Source organism: Ambystoma mexicanum, chromosome 5q, assembly GCF_040938575.1.
Source record: "Ambystoma mexicanum isolate Mex_15411 chromosome 5q, UKY_AmexF1_1, whole genome shotgun sequence".
Taxonomy (NCBI): Eukaryota; Metazoa; Chordata; class Amphibia; order Caudata; family Ambystomatidae; genus Ambystoma; species Ambystoma mexicanum.
The window spans coordinates 352,644,926-352,661,822 of record NC_090933.1 but is presented as its reverse complement, the minus strand read 5'-3'; the positions used below and the strand labels follow the sequence as shown (position 1 = coordinate 352,661,822).

At 47.4% G+C, this 16,897-nt stretch overlaps 1 protein-coding gene across 5 annotated transcripts in view; it reads right to left on the bottom strand.

The window, feature by feature from the left end:
* Nucleotides 1-16,897, bottom strand: part of SPIRE1 (spire type actin nucleation factor 1) — an 871,368-nt gene that overhangs the window by 400,572 nt on the left and 453,899 nt on the right. The gene's annotated exons all lie outside the window — the stretch shown is intronic.

Sequence of the window (16,897 nt, the reverse complement as noted above, 5' to 3'; positions counted from 1 at the left end):
CCGCCCCATCTACCTGCTGAATGTTGATGGGAAAATCTTGGGAAAGATCCTAGCTGCTAGAGTGGCCGAGGTGGCACCGAGCCTGATCCATCCAGACCAGTGCGGGTTTGTCGGGGGAAGGAATACATCAGGCAACATCTCTCGTCTACACTACATTATGGACCTAGTGAAATCACAGAGGCGCGACATGGCAATAGCCTCGTTTGACGCTATGAAGGCTTTCGACTCCCTTGAGTGGCGATGGCTGTTCTGGGAGTTCGGGTTTGGGGAGAGCATCTGTAGGTGGCTTGCGCTCCTCTATAAGAAACTGCTGACGATGGTGAGGATGAACAACTGGGTGTCGGCAACATGGGAGCTGGGGAGAGGGACGCAGCAAGGGTGTGCGGTTTCCCCAATATTATTTGCCCTGGCTGCGTTTCTACGGCAGGAAATGCCAGAGGCTGGTACTTAAGTGGGGGGTCAAAAACACAGTGTACCTTTATGCGGATGACTTGTTATGTGTGGTAAATCCCAAGGTTTACCTTCCAGAGTTGTTAGAGATATTGCGAAACTTCCGATTTATGTCGGGCTTCCGTATTAATTTGGAAAAGTTGGTGCTGTTTCCGCTAGGGGGATTAAGGGACCGCCCGCTGAGGGAGTTACCGGAGCTGGGCATATGGTGGGAAATTGAGTCATTTCATTATCTGGGGATATGGGTATTCCATGAGATGGAGGATACGTTTGTACATAATACAGGGAGGGCTCTGTCTAGGGTAGAAGACTCTGTCCAGTTTTGGAAGGTTCTACCCCTCTCTCTGATGGGCAGGGTGGCACTATGCAAAATGGTGATTCTACCACGGTTGCTTTATCGTTTTGCCAATATACCATATGTGGCCAAAAGAGTTTTCTTTAAGATGCTGGACGTCAAGATCAGGGAGCTACTGTGAGATACGGAGGGTGTCCCTAGACATATTGTGGAGACCTAGAGAGGAAGGTGGGTTGAGAAATACTTTGTGGCGGCACAATTGCAATCAGTGCTGATACGGGACCAGCAGGGGAGGGGGGGGGCCTCAGAGGATTGATAGGAGATCTGCCACTGAACTGCAGGCTGGTTGGACTACTTTGGCACGCACTGGGTGAGAAGGATAGAACAGTAGTGTTTGAGGCGGTGAGGGAGACGTGGAAGAAATATGTGGGTGGAAAGGGGATTGGAGGGCGGTATGAAGCTGCTCTCCCATGGGGTGTGGATCAGAAGCTTCGTCAGGCCATTGGGAGTGGTGGAATACAGAGGCTTCGGGGGAAGGGATGTGAAAAGGTGGGGGACCTTTTTGAGAATGGGAAGTGGATTACCTGTAAGGAATGGTGCCGGAAGTTCGGACTACCACAGGGGCTTTTCATAGCATATGGGGCGGTGGTTCGCAGGTTAGCGGAAGTATGGGCGGGAATTCCAGAGGAGACGGACTCGTGTCCAGTGCTCCGAGTATTGTTAGAGCGGGAGGGGGGTAGGGCGCGTATTTCACGGATTTATAAGGCCCTGCAGGTGGGAAACTCAGGGGGGGGAGTTGAAGGTTAAGGAGAAATGGGAGAGGGACATGGGGCGCCAAATACCGGAGGAAGAATGGGCGCAGGTCTGGGAATTGGTCCAGAAGAAGTCAAGGAATGCCCGTTTTCAGCTGGTCCAATCTAATATTTTACATAGGTCTATGTGACCCCGGTTGTATTCCGGGCAATGAACAGAGACCTATTGGATGAATGTATTGGATGTGGTGCGGCGCAGGCAGGGTTTTGGCATATGGTATGGGAGTGTGGGGTGATGGTGGATTACTGGAATGAGGTTCTCAAAGGAGTGAACAATCTGTTGGGGACTAGACTGGAACGGTGCCGGAAACTTGTTTGTGGGGCAAGCTTCCAGAGGGGCAAAAGGTACAAAGTACAGAATAGGATGGGCCGGTTCTTGCTTATACTGGCTAAACGCTGAATGGCGATAGCATGGAAAGCCCCACACGGTCCGGTGATTCATCTATGACGGAAAGATGTGCGGAGGTGGGGGTTGGCAGAGCTAACGGTTCTGCAAAATATGGAGCCTGAGACGGAAAGAGGATGCGACGATCCACTGGTCCCAATTGTTAAATGACCTGTCAAAGGACAATGATCTACGGCCGCCATGAAGGGGTGCAGGTAGAGGGGAAGGAACAGGGAGATAGAGGTGAATGGGGAAGATATGAACTTGGGGATTGGCGGTAGGCCGGCCTAACCTACAAAGGAATCATGGCTGGAGTAGGACTGCATGCTGTGACCAACGGACTGAACGGAAGCCGGGTAGGCAATTCTGGACATTGGAAAGGGGAGGGCAGAAAGGGGAACGTGGGGGGGGGCAGGTGTAGAAATGTGTTGTCATTGTTGGAGATAAAGTGTTAAGAGAGGGGTGGGGACGGGTCAGGGGGATACAGGAGAGGGGGAGGAAGGGAGAGTTGTGGGTTCGTTTTTGGAGTGGTTATAAAAATGCTAATAAAAAGTGTTTAAAAAAAAGCACAAAACATTTTTAGATGCCCTTTATTAAATTGCTTAAACTATTTTTCTGATACACATTAGAAGCTGCATTTCTTTTAAACCAGATTTTACTTTAATTATATGTATCCGCAATTGGAAGATCTCTTACGTTAGGTTACTAGTGTGGCCAGGTATCAAAGGGAAGTACTGTGTGCGACCATGTATTAGAAGAAATAAAATACCTGCTGAGGTACGAGAAATGGATATTGAAAGTGTCTTCAGAGTTCTGACATCTTATAAAGGAACCCAGCCTTTTGGCCTCGTTCTTCTGTTTGGTCACAGAACGCCTTAGCGACTTGTAATATCCTTACAGCATATGGTCTATGGTGGGGCATATATTCTTTCATTAATGTCAGAGCCAACCGATTGTGATATAATCTTCTAGCCCTGATGTCATTAGCTTCTGCATGACAGGCAGCGTTTCACTCCTCTCCAAGCCATGGGAAACCTCAAGGAAATCAGCAATTCCAGTAAACTATGTCCGTGAATTAATGTACGTGTTTCATGCTGGCAGTAGCCCTTCTTATTTAGCCATTTTATTTGCAAGCAGGTTATAGATGAGCAAGCGAAAAGTGAGTTATCATATAATGTGTAACATTTCTATTTATTATGTCGGGTCATTGACAGGTGAAACCTCTTCCCCAGAAGGCAGGTGAACGAGAAAAAAATGAGGGAAAATACAAACCGATAGCTCTACACAGGAATAAACATGCAGAAAAACAAATAGATTGCTAGATGTTAATTAGAGCGTTGTGTACATAAACACGACAGATAGTAAAAAAGCCAGTTTTCCAGTGTAAAAACACACTTGTGATGGCTTTGCCCCAACATGTCCATATTTGCCCCTGTAAAAACTCAGTGGGCTTTGCTCCAGCATTTGCCCCTGCATGGAAACACCTGTGATGGCTTTGCCCACAACATGCCAATATTAGTCGCTTTGAGAAGAAACCCAAAATCCCTTTGCAAAAACAATCCAGTATTTGCCCATATCAGGCCACCCCTACGATGGCTTTGCCCGATCATGCCAGTATTTTCCTCCGTAAGAACCCACCAATGATGGATGGCTTTGGCCCAAAATACCAGTATTTGCTTCTGTATAACATCTGATGACTTTGCCCCAATACGTGCCCTTTAATAACAGCCGTGATTGCATTGCCCAATACTACAGTGTTTACACTATGCAGGATAACATCCCATCCCCCCACTCTCACACAGACACAACCGACTCTTCACACCCCCAGACACCATCATGTACAAACACACACATTCACCAAACTTTCATGCAAACGTTTTAAATAGTCTTTCAACGAACCTAATGATTGTGAACATCGGTCCCAGCCAAGGCCCCTCCATTCTAAACGTGCCCTTCTTCTTGACCCATATAGCAAAGGAAGTGGTGAGGAAAATTGAATGACACTTGGGTGCGTTTCCCTTGAGTGCCACCTTCAGCATGGCCATGGAATCCACTCGTAAGATTCGATGATAGATGTGACTGCTACCGTTCAGCACACTTTTGAATAAGGCTATTTCCCAGCAGGTGGCATTTGGCCAAAAACACGGCCTGATGTTAAATAGTGCATGGCCGACGGTGCCGGATTGGCTGGGGGACGAGGGTAAGGAGAAGGTGGGCTGAGGTCGAGGTGGCAATGGGGTTGGGGTTTCCTTTGTTTGGCGGGGCGGGGTTGTGGGCTGTGGGAGAGTCCCTACATAGAGCAGGCTAGGACTCACCAGGACAGGGGTCAGTGTCCTCTATACTTTCTTAGTGATGGGCCGGGGCTATGTGCGCGTCACTCACACTCGCATGGAACCGCAATGGTGAAATGGAAGGGGGTTGCGGGGAGGGGGGGGGGGGATTGGCAGCATTGAGACACCTGCAGGGAGCTGATGATAATGCATGGTCGCAATGGGCAAGCCGAATTCTGCAACCCAGTGAGACCATGCATCATGGAAGCTTTTCTACCATTGCATACCAAGGAATAAAGGTATTTCCAAATCCGCTGCAAAGGGATGCAATGAGTGCAGATCACAATTTTAGGCACAGCAGCTTCCCTGTTGGTGCCTAACAAACCTTACGTCCTTCGCTGGTCTTCACCGGAAACCAACAACACTGCTCTACACCCAAGGCCTATCCCCTTTTCTCACACAAGACTAAACCCTGCTGCGCACCCAAGGCCCGTTACTAATGCGCAACAGAGGCTCCCCCCCTGCTCCTCACAAAGTCTATCCCTAAACCTCACCTGAGGCCCGTCCTGCTCCTCATCTGCAGGCCACCTATTCTCAGAGGCCTATTAAAGCAAAGAAGCTCATCCTTGCTCTTAAGCACACCCGTTCTCATCGGAATCGTACTGGTGAAGATGGTGTATATAACTAGGGCACAGCAATTAACTATGTTATGGCAGGTGACATGATAGAGACCAATCACAGAGAGAGATGCATACAAAACTGAAGGGCTCATAGATCTTACAGCGTCAGAAATATAGACCCTGCAGTTATGTTTACATTAAATTCACTGCTTATAACTTGGGTTCCATTCGATTAATTGCTTGAAAGCGTTTCACAAAGAATATATGGGTAACTTTGAATTCTTTAAGAAAAAACTGGGCAAAGTTATTATGGGGGGATCCAAAAACACGATCATTCATTTCAGGTAAGTCATGTTTTGCGGAAACGTCCAAAAAGTCAGATAAAAAAGACTGAATGGGAGATTTGGCCGAATTTCGGCTGTTCGAACATTCAGAATGGCCGAAAAGTTAGACCAAATCCCATTTCGGTGGGAAGGGCTGTGTGGGTGTCCCCCGCACTTTTGTTCACTATATTGTGAGTGGGGTTTGCGGGGTTGTCAACCGCAGCCGGTCCTCAAAAAAGTAAAAAAAGAAAATTGTTAAACAATTTTGGGAACAGGCGTTGCAGGGACACAATGTGTCAGCACATAGCAAAGTGTGCCGCGGCAAGGTAAGTAGGCGGTGGAGGGTGGGGGGCAAGGGCAAAGGCTGAAATGTTCAGGGGAGAGAAGACCGAAAGTTAAAATCGGTCTTTTCTCCCTCAAACATTTCAGCCGTGGGCTTCTAACCCCGGTCGTGTTTTGCTCCTATCTACAAACAGGTGGACCTTCTGTCGGGTCTGACTTCTGATCCTTTTGTTTTTTGGGCACATATCTATTCAGCGAATCGTTTTAAATTTGGCCAAAATCCAATTAGAGGTAACTTGGATTGGCCAAACTGTTCAACGATCCAAATGAACATTTTTAGAGTCCTAATAGGCAAATTCATGTTTGAGGGCCCATAAAGAAGTCCAGAAAATGTTTCCATGAGGCAACCAGATTGGCTAGGGGGAAAAGAGCCAATGTGGTCGCTTTGTGGAATGGTAACTTTTTTTCAAATGGCCGCCATTGTTGTTTGCCTATTTTATTAAATGAAGAGTACAAACTTTGGCTGAAGGGAGAGAGAGGGGGCTTGATGAGCTGGGCATTCGTGTTGCAGGAGATGGTTCATCTGAAAGTAGTGATACTCGGACAGGAAGCCACAGTGATGCGAGGGGTGGCACAGGAGCACTGCACACTAGAGGTAGACACTCTGGCGAACCACAGGCTTCCTTCTTAGGCTCTTTATTGTTCTTCACTTGAGACCAACAAAACTGCCCTGCGGCCAAGACCTATGCCTGCTTCTCACACAAAACGAATCCCTGCTCCGCACCCAAGACCCATTACTGCTTCGCAACAGATGTCCCCCGCCATGCTCCCAACACAAAGTGCATCCCTAAACCTCACCCGAGACCCATCCTGCGCTGTACATTCAGGCCCTCTGTTCTCCAAGGCCCATCCCTACCCATAAACTCATGCTTGCTCCTCATTTGAACTGTACTGTTATGATGGGTTATGAATCTAGGACATAGCAATGCACTAGGTTACGGCATCTGCCCCTGTATGGACCCATGAGAGAAAGAAACTAAACTGCTGGATCTTCCTTGGGGTTACTGCCCATGGAAGTAAGGTGGGGTGTCTGCAAGAGGCCCCAGTTCGAGCCCAGCTCTACCACTCTACTTTTTCTACCACTGTTTGAATTGGGTCGTCACCTTGCAGTTCCTGATCTCAAGCCTCTGCACAGGGAATTACGAATTTCCAGCTAAAAATGTATGACAAGGGGGTACAACACAGCGTTGGACCTGGAAATGCCATTACTGTTTTCTAACACTTCTGCTGCTGGCTGTCACAATAGAAAACGCCTATAGCCCTGGTGTAGAACGCCTATAGCCCTGGTGTAGAACACCTATAGCCCTCGTGTAGAACCGAACCTAGAACCAGTGTAGGGAACCAACTGGTTCTTTTTGGACATCAGTCCTCTAGCTTCAACAATTGACAGATGATGCTGCATTTTACGAGACTAGCACTATAAACCGTAATCGTTTTCCTTCATTTGGCCTCCGAACTGACAATTTACGGATGCTTGGAAAGACACCATCCCAAACAACGGACATAAGTAACTGAATTCAGAAAGACTTGCCAAAACGAATGCATCAGGTACTAAGTTAGAACATGTGTTAAAATAATATAACAAATGTTACCTGCTGAAAGTGACTTATCAGGCATCCAATTGGCACATGCATTGAAACACCACAAATGCTGAAGGGTCCTGAGGAAGTTCATTAGTTGAGTAAAACACATGTCTGTCTCGCCAATTCTCAGAGTTTATTCAAACAATGTACGTAAAATGCAATTCCAAATAATAGGTCATTTTGGCTTTTCTACATTAAACAGCTTTTGATTCTACTCATGAACAGAGTATTTATAATTAAGTTGCATGAATATGTTTCTAATCCCACATTAATCAAACAACTTAATCAAACTTTTGCGTAGTATGTCACAAACCAGTTTCCAGATAATCTACTTCTTCTGTAGTGGAAATGGAGCCATCATCTGTAGGAGGGGGGGGGGAGGGACATGGCGTAGAAATTAACTAAAGCTGTGTCAACATTTGAGGCAAATTCCAGACCTCTCCCCGCTCTTCCCCTTTAAAAAGATCAGCCATATATATCGCACCTGGTGGATCATGGTTTCTATATTGAACCTTTCATCATGAGCTTTTTTTAATCAGAAAGTGGAAACGTCACCACAAGCGGTTGTCCAGTTATTCCTAGCTGGATGAATGGTTCCATGTCATTTCATCGCGGGATGTTTTTTCGCTGGGTTTTTTACCGCATTTTTTTTTAACGAAAAAACCCATCAAATGTTTTAAATTATTTTTGGGGGGTTCCCCCCCAAACCCCTTATTCCCTTTAATGTTTTATGTATTGCTAAACACCCACACCGCATTTATATAATTTTCTAACCCCCCCTAAAAAATTCGATGGGTTTTGTCATAAAAAAAATTGCGGTAAAAAACCCCGTGAAAAAACCTCCCACAATGAAAGGAAGTAGTACCGGATGAATACGGATGAACACATCAGGTATGTGAGTCAGGTCATATTTGGTGGGCCATGGATCTTTTATAGAAATCAATGTGCTGGGGCCGTTCTCTCCCAGGACGGCCTGCGTGCTGCCTTGTCGACGGCACCTTGCACAGTGCGCTGGATTGAAGAGGTCTGCAGAAACGCAACACTGACTCGGCAGACTCATCCGTCTTCCGCCGCGCTCTGCCTGCTTGCAAACAGGCTCCTCAGCAACGCTGATTTATTGCAGGTGCAGTTCCCCCCCCCCCTCCCAGGGTTCGGACTGGGGCACCAATGAATAAGTGGGCCACCGTTGCAAAAGGCAATTCATTCCTTTTCTGACAGACTGGACGAGGACGAGCAATACCCAAGGGGGAGGTTTTTGGTAAAATGTGATGCAAATTGTGCATTTAAACGAATATTTATTCAGTGATTCACTTATTTATTTATAGGACATTTGTCTGGCACGAGTGTTTCCAGGCGCCACAAAAAGTAAAGGGTGGGGTGAGGGGTGGGGCAAAGGGTGAAAACAACAGTGACGGTCTTACTGAGGGGAGCCCCAGAGGGCAAGTGCAAGGGAAATATGGGAAAAGGCAAAACAAATGAGATGGAGGGGGGTGGACCAGAAGCAGGCTAGTCCAGGAAGGGTGCCCTGAGGCAAGTGCTGGTTAGGGATGCTGGTCCAAACTGATAGCCGCATGGTGAAGTAACTTATCAAACTCGCCAATATGGGCAACAACTAAAAAGTGCCACACTTTGACCAAAAAATGTTGTGTTTGGGCATTGCCCTGTAGGCCAGTCCGAGCCTGAGCCCCTACCGCTAGTAACACATCACTGAATAAACAGGGACTTTCGGGGGAGTACATTGGCAAGCTGAACCTTACCAAAAACGTACACCGAACACGGACAAAAATAATAATACGGAGGAAAAATAATGCAGAGCAGAGGTGTAACGGATAAATTGCATACTGTGACTTCCACACAGTAGGCTGTGGAGTCTGGCATCGATGGGAGCCTGCAGTGATGGAGAGATGCAGGAATACCGTGCTAGCTTCATTCGACTTGGCTACCTATAAACCGAGACGATTGCATTAGAGCACAGCTAGGAAACAATGGCATATGAGAGGGTACAACAAGCTTGTAGGCGATTGGTGATTGACCCCCACCCATTGACTGCCCATGCCCACCCCCTTCCCAGCCAAAACACAACCTGCTGAGAATCTTTGTGTTAACTTTATCAAGCGTTTGCATCAAACCTTGCCCTCAAAGTGCCTTCCAGGGTTTTTTCGAAGCCGTCATCTGAGAGTTAATATCTTAATTGGAGCTTTAAACCTGCTATATGCCTTGGCCAGGACTGCCTTCAGCTACTCTATTAGTAAGCACCGTGCGTGCCCTTCCCGGATGTCCTGTTAAAAACAAGCATTGGCAAAGCCAACAGTTCGACATTTGCCAGGCACCACTAGTGTATGCTCAGGTACTTGCACCGTTTGCACCTGCTGCCATCAATGACCATTCAATAACAAATGCCTTTGCCATGTCTACACAAAAGCCAAAACTATTGGCATTGCCAAGGCTTGTTTTCAGTTGTGCAACGTCTGTTGTTGTATCTTCCATATGATATGATATGATATGATATATGATATGGCATTTGTAACGTGCCTATACACAAGTGTTTCAAGGCGCGACGAGGCAGGGAGGGGGGGGGGAAACAAGGGGAAGACAGACAACGATCCTAATAGGCCAGGTGTCATTCAGATCACGCAAGTGCAGGGGTAGGGGGAAGGGAGAAAGTGCATGGGGAAGGGGAGGGGGGAAGTGCAGTACAAGGTAAGAAGAATAAAATAAAATAAATAAAGAGGGCCAGCTGGTGGCAAGTGCAAGGTAAGTGCAGACAAGTGCTGGGAAGGGGGGCTGTAGGGATACAGAGACAGTCCCGCAGTGCAGGGGTTGCCAGGGAGGCAGTGCAAGTGGAGAGTGGCTGGGCCCAGGACCGGGGTCGGTGAGAGTGGCCCAGTTGCAGATTCAGTGCAGTTACATCAAAGAGAGGCTGCAATGCGTGGTCTCTTCCATTTCAGAGATGGGCACTGCTTCAGTTGCAAGCAAGCGTGCCCTATGAAAAGTAGTACATGTCTGTTGTTACATGTTCCCATTATTGAAGGTGCATACCAATGGGGTGGCATTCGTTTTGCACCCTGTCACCAAGGAGGATTTTTGAAAATGTGATTGGGGATTAATTTGGCGCAAATCGTGGACAAGCTGTGTTATGGCGCTCCAGAGTGCAGCAGGGTAAAAGTGAAACGAACAGGATGCTGGGTACAAGATATAGCCACACACAGTAACTTGCATTATATCCCAGGTGAAGGCTAGTGCTAAAAACAATAGGCTATTTCAGTCAGCTGTTTGTCCTGGTCTGGTTGAAAGGGGAGGGATGGATGCAGTGCTTAAAGTGGAAAAAGAAACAGTGCTGAAAATGGGATTTTTTTTCCTGTGGGATCCCACCACCAACAAGGGCGTTGGGGGATGCGGAGGGGGCAACGGGATTGTTCTCACACTGCACTTGCATGTTTCCTGATTTCCCGCCGAGTACAAACTTCACAGAGTTCTTGATCAGCAGCTGTTATGGTCTCGTGCTTAAGTGTCTCTCCCCTGATCTTCACGATCACGGTTTGAATCCCCTGGCCTTCGGTAGCGCTGGGGGGACTGCAGTCCGAACGCATTGAAGTAAAAAATGGATTTCCCGGATCCGAGATCCCAGACCTGGGAAAATCTGACGGAAGACAAAGCGCTGATGAGAAAGAGTGGGGGGGCTCTAACGCATGCGATGCAATATTTGGAGGCAGGGCCTGGTGCAGCCTTACATTTCGAGCAGCTTATAAACCTTTACAAGAGGTGGGGCCTACAGGATGACGTGGCAGACCCATTTGAGTTTTCATATTTGCAATGAAAGGGAGGTCAATTCTACTTTAAAAGGTGTACTACATATAAATAATGTGCTTTAAAATACTGACCTAAATAAATATATTCGAATATTAAAGAGAAGAAGGATAAAATGTCAGTGCACTATGCCATACCACAATAACTTAAAACCGCGTGTCTTTAACTGACGTGGGTCTAAACGTGGGTTATAGCGACATCTACAGGTGAAGAGCGATAGTTACACTCTTTATATTTATATTACTGCGGGAAGAAATGTGGTTCTAGAAGTCAGTTCAGAGCCTGGGTCAAGGGCAATATTTGGACACTGGCAAGGCTGTGCACTGGCCTACTAAAAGCCCTGAATGGGTGATTTACACAGCAGGCTCCAGTCCACCAGTGTATGTATTGATGGAGTGTTGATTTATAAAGGCGCCTACTTCAATACAACAACTTCGAGTCACCCTAACGGACAGTGGGTACATAGGTGTCATTTTCAGAGGGGGGGGGGGGCGTGCCACTTCTTTGGCAGGGACCCCTTTCCTTTAGATGTCATGTCCCCTCTCCCCAACATTTTAAGCAAAGTTACTCCACTGGGTGGGAGAGAAAAGGGAGCAGTTTACAGGGAGGACAGAGAACTGATCATACACAATCTGGTACATTCAGATCAGAGAAGTGCAAAGGGTTCGGGTATAGGCAAATGCTAGGAATCACAATAGCCAGAGTATTATAACTGGGTTCACAGTCTTTGTCTCGATGTCCACATCATGCCACTTCTGTATGAGGTATGTTTCTAGAAGCAAGGGAAGCGGAAATCAATGTATTGGTCTAGATGTCGAAAGATTGTTGGAATTTTTCAGCTTTGAGAGATCTCCTGAACGTCAAGTGTTTAAGTACCATCTACCTATCCATTCAATCGTGGATGGCAGCGAACGGTCTCTGTCTAAATGGTGAAAAGGCAGAGATCCTGGTGGTTGGTCCTCCATCCGTCACCAAAAACCTCTGCCCCCCAATACGCCAACTTCCTCATAGATGGGCTGCGCATACCTGTATCCACCTTGGTGAAGATCCCGGGCATATACCTTGACTATTCTCTCAAACACGCCAGGTCAAGGTCATTGCTACCTTAGCCGCCTACATGACTAAGCTAACAAATGTGGCCAGACCATTCCAAGCCCCTAACATCTGCTTCACTATTGCTAGAGTCATCATTGGAGCCAGGTTAGACTATTCCACGCCCTCTTCACCGGCACCTCGGCTCACAACATCCACAGTCTCAAAGTGATCCAGAACAAAGCAATCTGTGCGGCTCATCATCCCTCGAAGGGAGCACATATCCGAGGCACAAAGAAATGCCCACCAGCTGCCCATAAAGGAAAGGATCATCTTTAAAACACTCTCCATCACGCATAGATGCCCTGCCAATTCTGCCCCTCCTTACCTCTGGAATGCTTCACAAGGGCCCAATCCCTCCAGAGCTGTGAGAAGGGCTTACACCCACAGACTTGTACTTCCCATATCCAAGCGAGTGAAAAGTGGAGGTGCCAGCTTCACCCCCCTGTGGCACCTCACCACTGGAAGTCGCTCCCTACACACCTAAGAACAGAACAATCCTATTGGGCCTTCAGAAAGGCACTGAAAACCTGGTTGTTCACCTAGAACCTCTGACTAGGTGCCTGTACACTCTTTATGCACTCCTTTCCATAAATTAAATGTACATGGTTGTAAAAGCACCTTGATGCCTAGGGTTATGTGCGCTTAATAAATGCAAAAATAAATAAATAAACTTGTCTCACAGTTAAAGGATGAATAAGTGTCCCGAGTCTTTTGAAAGGAGCCGTACAAAGCGGCATCTCTGAGGAAGATCTGAAATTCCTGGTTGGGATTATTTATGAATTCTGTAAGCAATGTAGCGGGGGCCTCTTCCCAAGCATTGTGGGTAAACCACAAAACTTTAAATATTATTCTCTGCTCTATTGGGAAACCGTGCTGAGCTTGGAGCCCTGGTGAAATATTGTCTATCAACTGGAGTCTCTTAGAGGATACATTATAAAAGTGCATCAGGGTTTCAGGGACACTCAAGTTGGTTTCCCCACTGACATTTGGTGACAAGCTCCATCAACCCCACAACCCCAAATGGAGCTGGTGGCCAAACCCCGCTCACAAAGCCATGTTGGTGGTCCTGTGTACAGATCCATAAGGGGCTGCTAGAGCCACAATGGTAGATTTATGCAGGTGAAAACAGCTCATCCCCCTTTTTAGTTTTGCCTACTAGGTGATGCTGAAAGGGTTGCGCATAAATCAAAACTATTGTCATGTGAAGCTACCAGAGGAGAGAGTTGAGGTAAGAGGAGAGACAGAACCTGTGTGTGCGGCTGGTTATTTACCCACCCATTGACTGCCCATAGCCGTGTTAGTTCCTATAGTGATTCACACCAAACCACTGAGATCAGAGTCTATCTCGGTGCTGTTTTAGCAGTTTTCTGACAAGTATTGGCTTAATTTCAGCTATAAACTAGCCAAACCAGCTCCTGGTGTAATAAAACTGTATTAACCAAGTGTGCCTTCTAAGACTTGACTTATAAGCAGGATGTTATGTCACGTTGATTAAAAAACAGTGTCTCGCTAACACCCAGGGGCAGTCACCAGGCACTCATGTGTGTTCTTGCTTCTTTCCCTTCAAATTAAGTCCTGTTAAAACAAAAATGTGCAAAGCCAACAGTTGGGGCTCATGTATGGGCATTTGATAGGCATTTGCCAGGCTCTATAATATTCCCAAGTATTAGTACCATTTAGCAGCTACTGCCCTCTTATGGCCAGGTAGTAGTAGCATTATGGCAGTGCTGGGAAAATGTGGATACCAAGCCTGCCCGAATGCCAAAACGGTTGGCTTTGCCAATGCGTGTCCAAATTGGGGCCCAAGAGCTCCATCGGGATTTGTAGGTACCAGTCCATCATATTCCAGAGTAACAAAACCAAGGCAAATAACGACTGAGAACTATCCCTGGTGTTCACTGCATTCCAAGACTCTGGTGGAGCAGCGTCTACTTGAGTCACAGAGGATACTCTAGGCCACCCACCCCGCAAAGGACTTGTAGACATCAGGACAGGGTCCGGTGGTAATTCTGATTTATGTGATAAACCATTTGAACTCTACCATTACAGTTTTGAAATAGGTAGTGATTGATTTTAGTGCAACAGAAGAACAAGTTACTTCTTACCTTGTAACGTTCTTTCGACGGGATGTTCTTCCGACGTATTCCTTATCTTTGATAATACGTTTCCAGCTTGCTGGCCTCGGAAATTTTTTCTGTAAAGGGCGCTGCGCGTCGACGTCCACCGAGTCGATGTCCCTCGACAGCCACTGTATCGGCGCCGACGTCACCATGCCCATAAATAGCCACGCACTGCGTCCGTTGCTCAGTTCCATTTTGTAGCATAAGAAAAGTCATGCCTGAATTGGTTATTGACCTTGAAGGAGTGTAAGCTGCAACCACAAGGGAAGTATCACTGCAGGGATGGAAGGGAGGGGCGATAAGGAATACGTCGGAGGAACATCCCGTCGTAAGAACGTTACAAGGTAAGAAGTAACTTGGATTGTGTCCTCCGACGTATTCCTTATCTTTGATAGACTCCCATAGCAGTGGCATGTAATTGGAGGTGGGAGTGAGTGTTATGTATCCCTTTAGGGATGGACCGAATGTAATACGGCCTTGCCAAATCTGGTCTCTTGAGTAGTGGAGGAATCCAAGTTGTAAAATTTTGTGAATGTATGTGCGGACGACCATGTGGCAGCCGCACATATGCCTCGGACCGGTACCCCTCTTTGGAGAGCCGAAGAGGCTGCGATACCCCTGGTTGAATGAGCCCTGAGCTTTTGGGGTGGCTCTTTCCCTGCCAGTTTGTAACATTCCAGAATGGCCAAAATAATCCACCTGGAGATGGTTTGTTTTGTTATGGGTAGTCCCAACTTGTGACCTGAGTATCCTACAAACAGTTGGTCTGGTTGCCTGATCCTAGCCATTCTGCTGATATAAAAACTGAGAGCTCGCCTTGGGTCCAGCCTATGTAGCCTTTCCTCCTCTTTCCCCGGATGGGGAGGAGGGTAGAACGAAGGTAAGGTAATTTTCTGAGTAATATGAAATTCAGAAACCACCTTTGGGAGGAAATTAGGCTTCACCTGTAGGACAACTTTGTCCTTGTGGAAAATTGTATGTGGGGGTTTACAGGAGAGAGCTTGTAGCTCTCTCACCCTCCTAGCAGATGTTAGTGCTACCAATAGGACAGTTTTAAGCGTGAGAAATCTCAGCGAACAAGAGTGAAGTGGTTCGAATGGAGTGCCCATTAGGAAGTTTAAGACTACATTTAAGTCCCATAAAGGAACCTGGAATGGTTTTGGGGGATAAACATTAGTTAATCCCTTGAGAAATTGTACCACTAGAGGAAGTTTGAAATACGATGGTTCCTCCGCAGTGCGCTTGAAGATAGAAAGCGCTGCAAGATAGCCTTTTACAGTGCAAACTTGAAGGCCTGAGTTTGCCAAGTAGAGTAGAAACGATAACACCATTGGTGTACCACATGAAAAAGGGTTGATATTCTCTTCCCTACACCAGCTGCAAAATGTGTCCAACGGCAGCGGTATAAAGACTTTGTTGCTGGCCTTCTGGCCGAAAGCAACACCTCCATGACGTCATCAGGGAGATCCCAATCCTTGTACCTCACCCTTTCAGAAGCCAAGCGTGAAGGTTGAGGGTTCTGGTGTCTGGATGGAGAACCTGACCTCCCTTCTGCGAGAGAAGATTCTCTTTGAGTGGAAGACGGATTGGAGGACAGATGGACATATCTAGAAGGTCCGGGTACCACGTTCTCCTGGCCCAATCTGGGGCAATTAGGATCATGGTTTTCCGGAATCTTCTCAACCTCCTGATCATTTGAGGAATAACAGGGACTGGTGGGAACGCGTAAAGGAGTGGAAACTCCCAGTCCACTACGAACGCGTCTCCTAGAGCTCCTCTCGGGGGAAATTCCCTTGAACAGAACAGATCTCACTTCCTGTTGGTGCTTGTCGTGAACAGATCCACCTGAGGGGTTCCCCAAAGGGCAAAGATCTCTTGAAGGACTTCCTGAGCTAGCTCCCACTCGTGGGAGACTGTGCTCTGCCTGCTCAGAGCGTCCGCTGTCAAGTTCTTCTCTCCGGCTAGGTGGACTGCCGATAGAGAGATTCCTTCTTGGATTGCCCAAAACCAGAGCTACGTCACCTCTCTGCACAGTGGCAGTGATCCTACGCCTCCTCTTTTGTTGAGGTAGTGCATGGCCACCGTGTTGTCCGTCATTATCAGGACATTTCTCCCCTGTACTGATGGCAGGAAAGCTTTCAGCGCTAGTCTGATCGCTCTCAGCTCCAATAGGTTGATGTGTAGTCTGGACTCCGATGAAGACCAACGCCCGCTGATGGTCAAGTCGTTGGCATGGGCTCCCCACCCCGTGAGTGAGGCATCTGTGACTATTGTTATCTCTGGCCATGGTTGCCAAAACAATTCTCCTTTTAAGATGTTCTCTGGATAGGCCCACCATTGAAGGTTGCGCGCTACCCTGTCCGGAATCCGGAGATCATCTGTCATTCTCCCTGAGAATTGCGACCACTGACTTCTCAGTGCCCACTGAAGAGATCAAAATTCTCAGGCGAGCTTCTGGCACAAGGAAGATGCAGGATGCCATGAGGCCTAGCAACCTCAAAAAGTCGAAGGCTGGGAGACGTTGGGCATTTTGAAACTTGGTGACCATCTGTAGAATATCTTGAGCCCTCACCTCTGGTGGCGAGGCTTTTCCCAGGGAAGTGTCCAGGACCGCTCCAATGAACTGGAGTCTCTGATGGTATCATCTGTGACTTCTTTAAATTGAGGGAGAAGCCCAGTTTGTGAAGGAAGTGGCAGACATAATCTAGCTGGGCCTGGGCCTGTTCCGAAGATACAGCACTGATCAGCCAATCGTCCAGGTAGGGGTAGACGTGGATCCCTTCCCTCCTTAGACT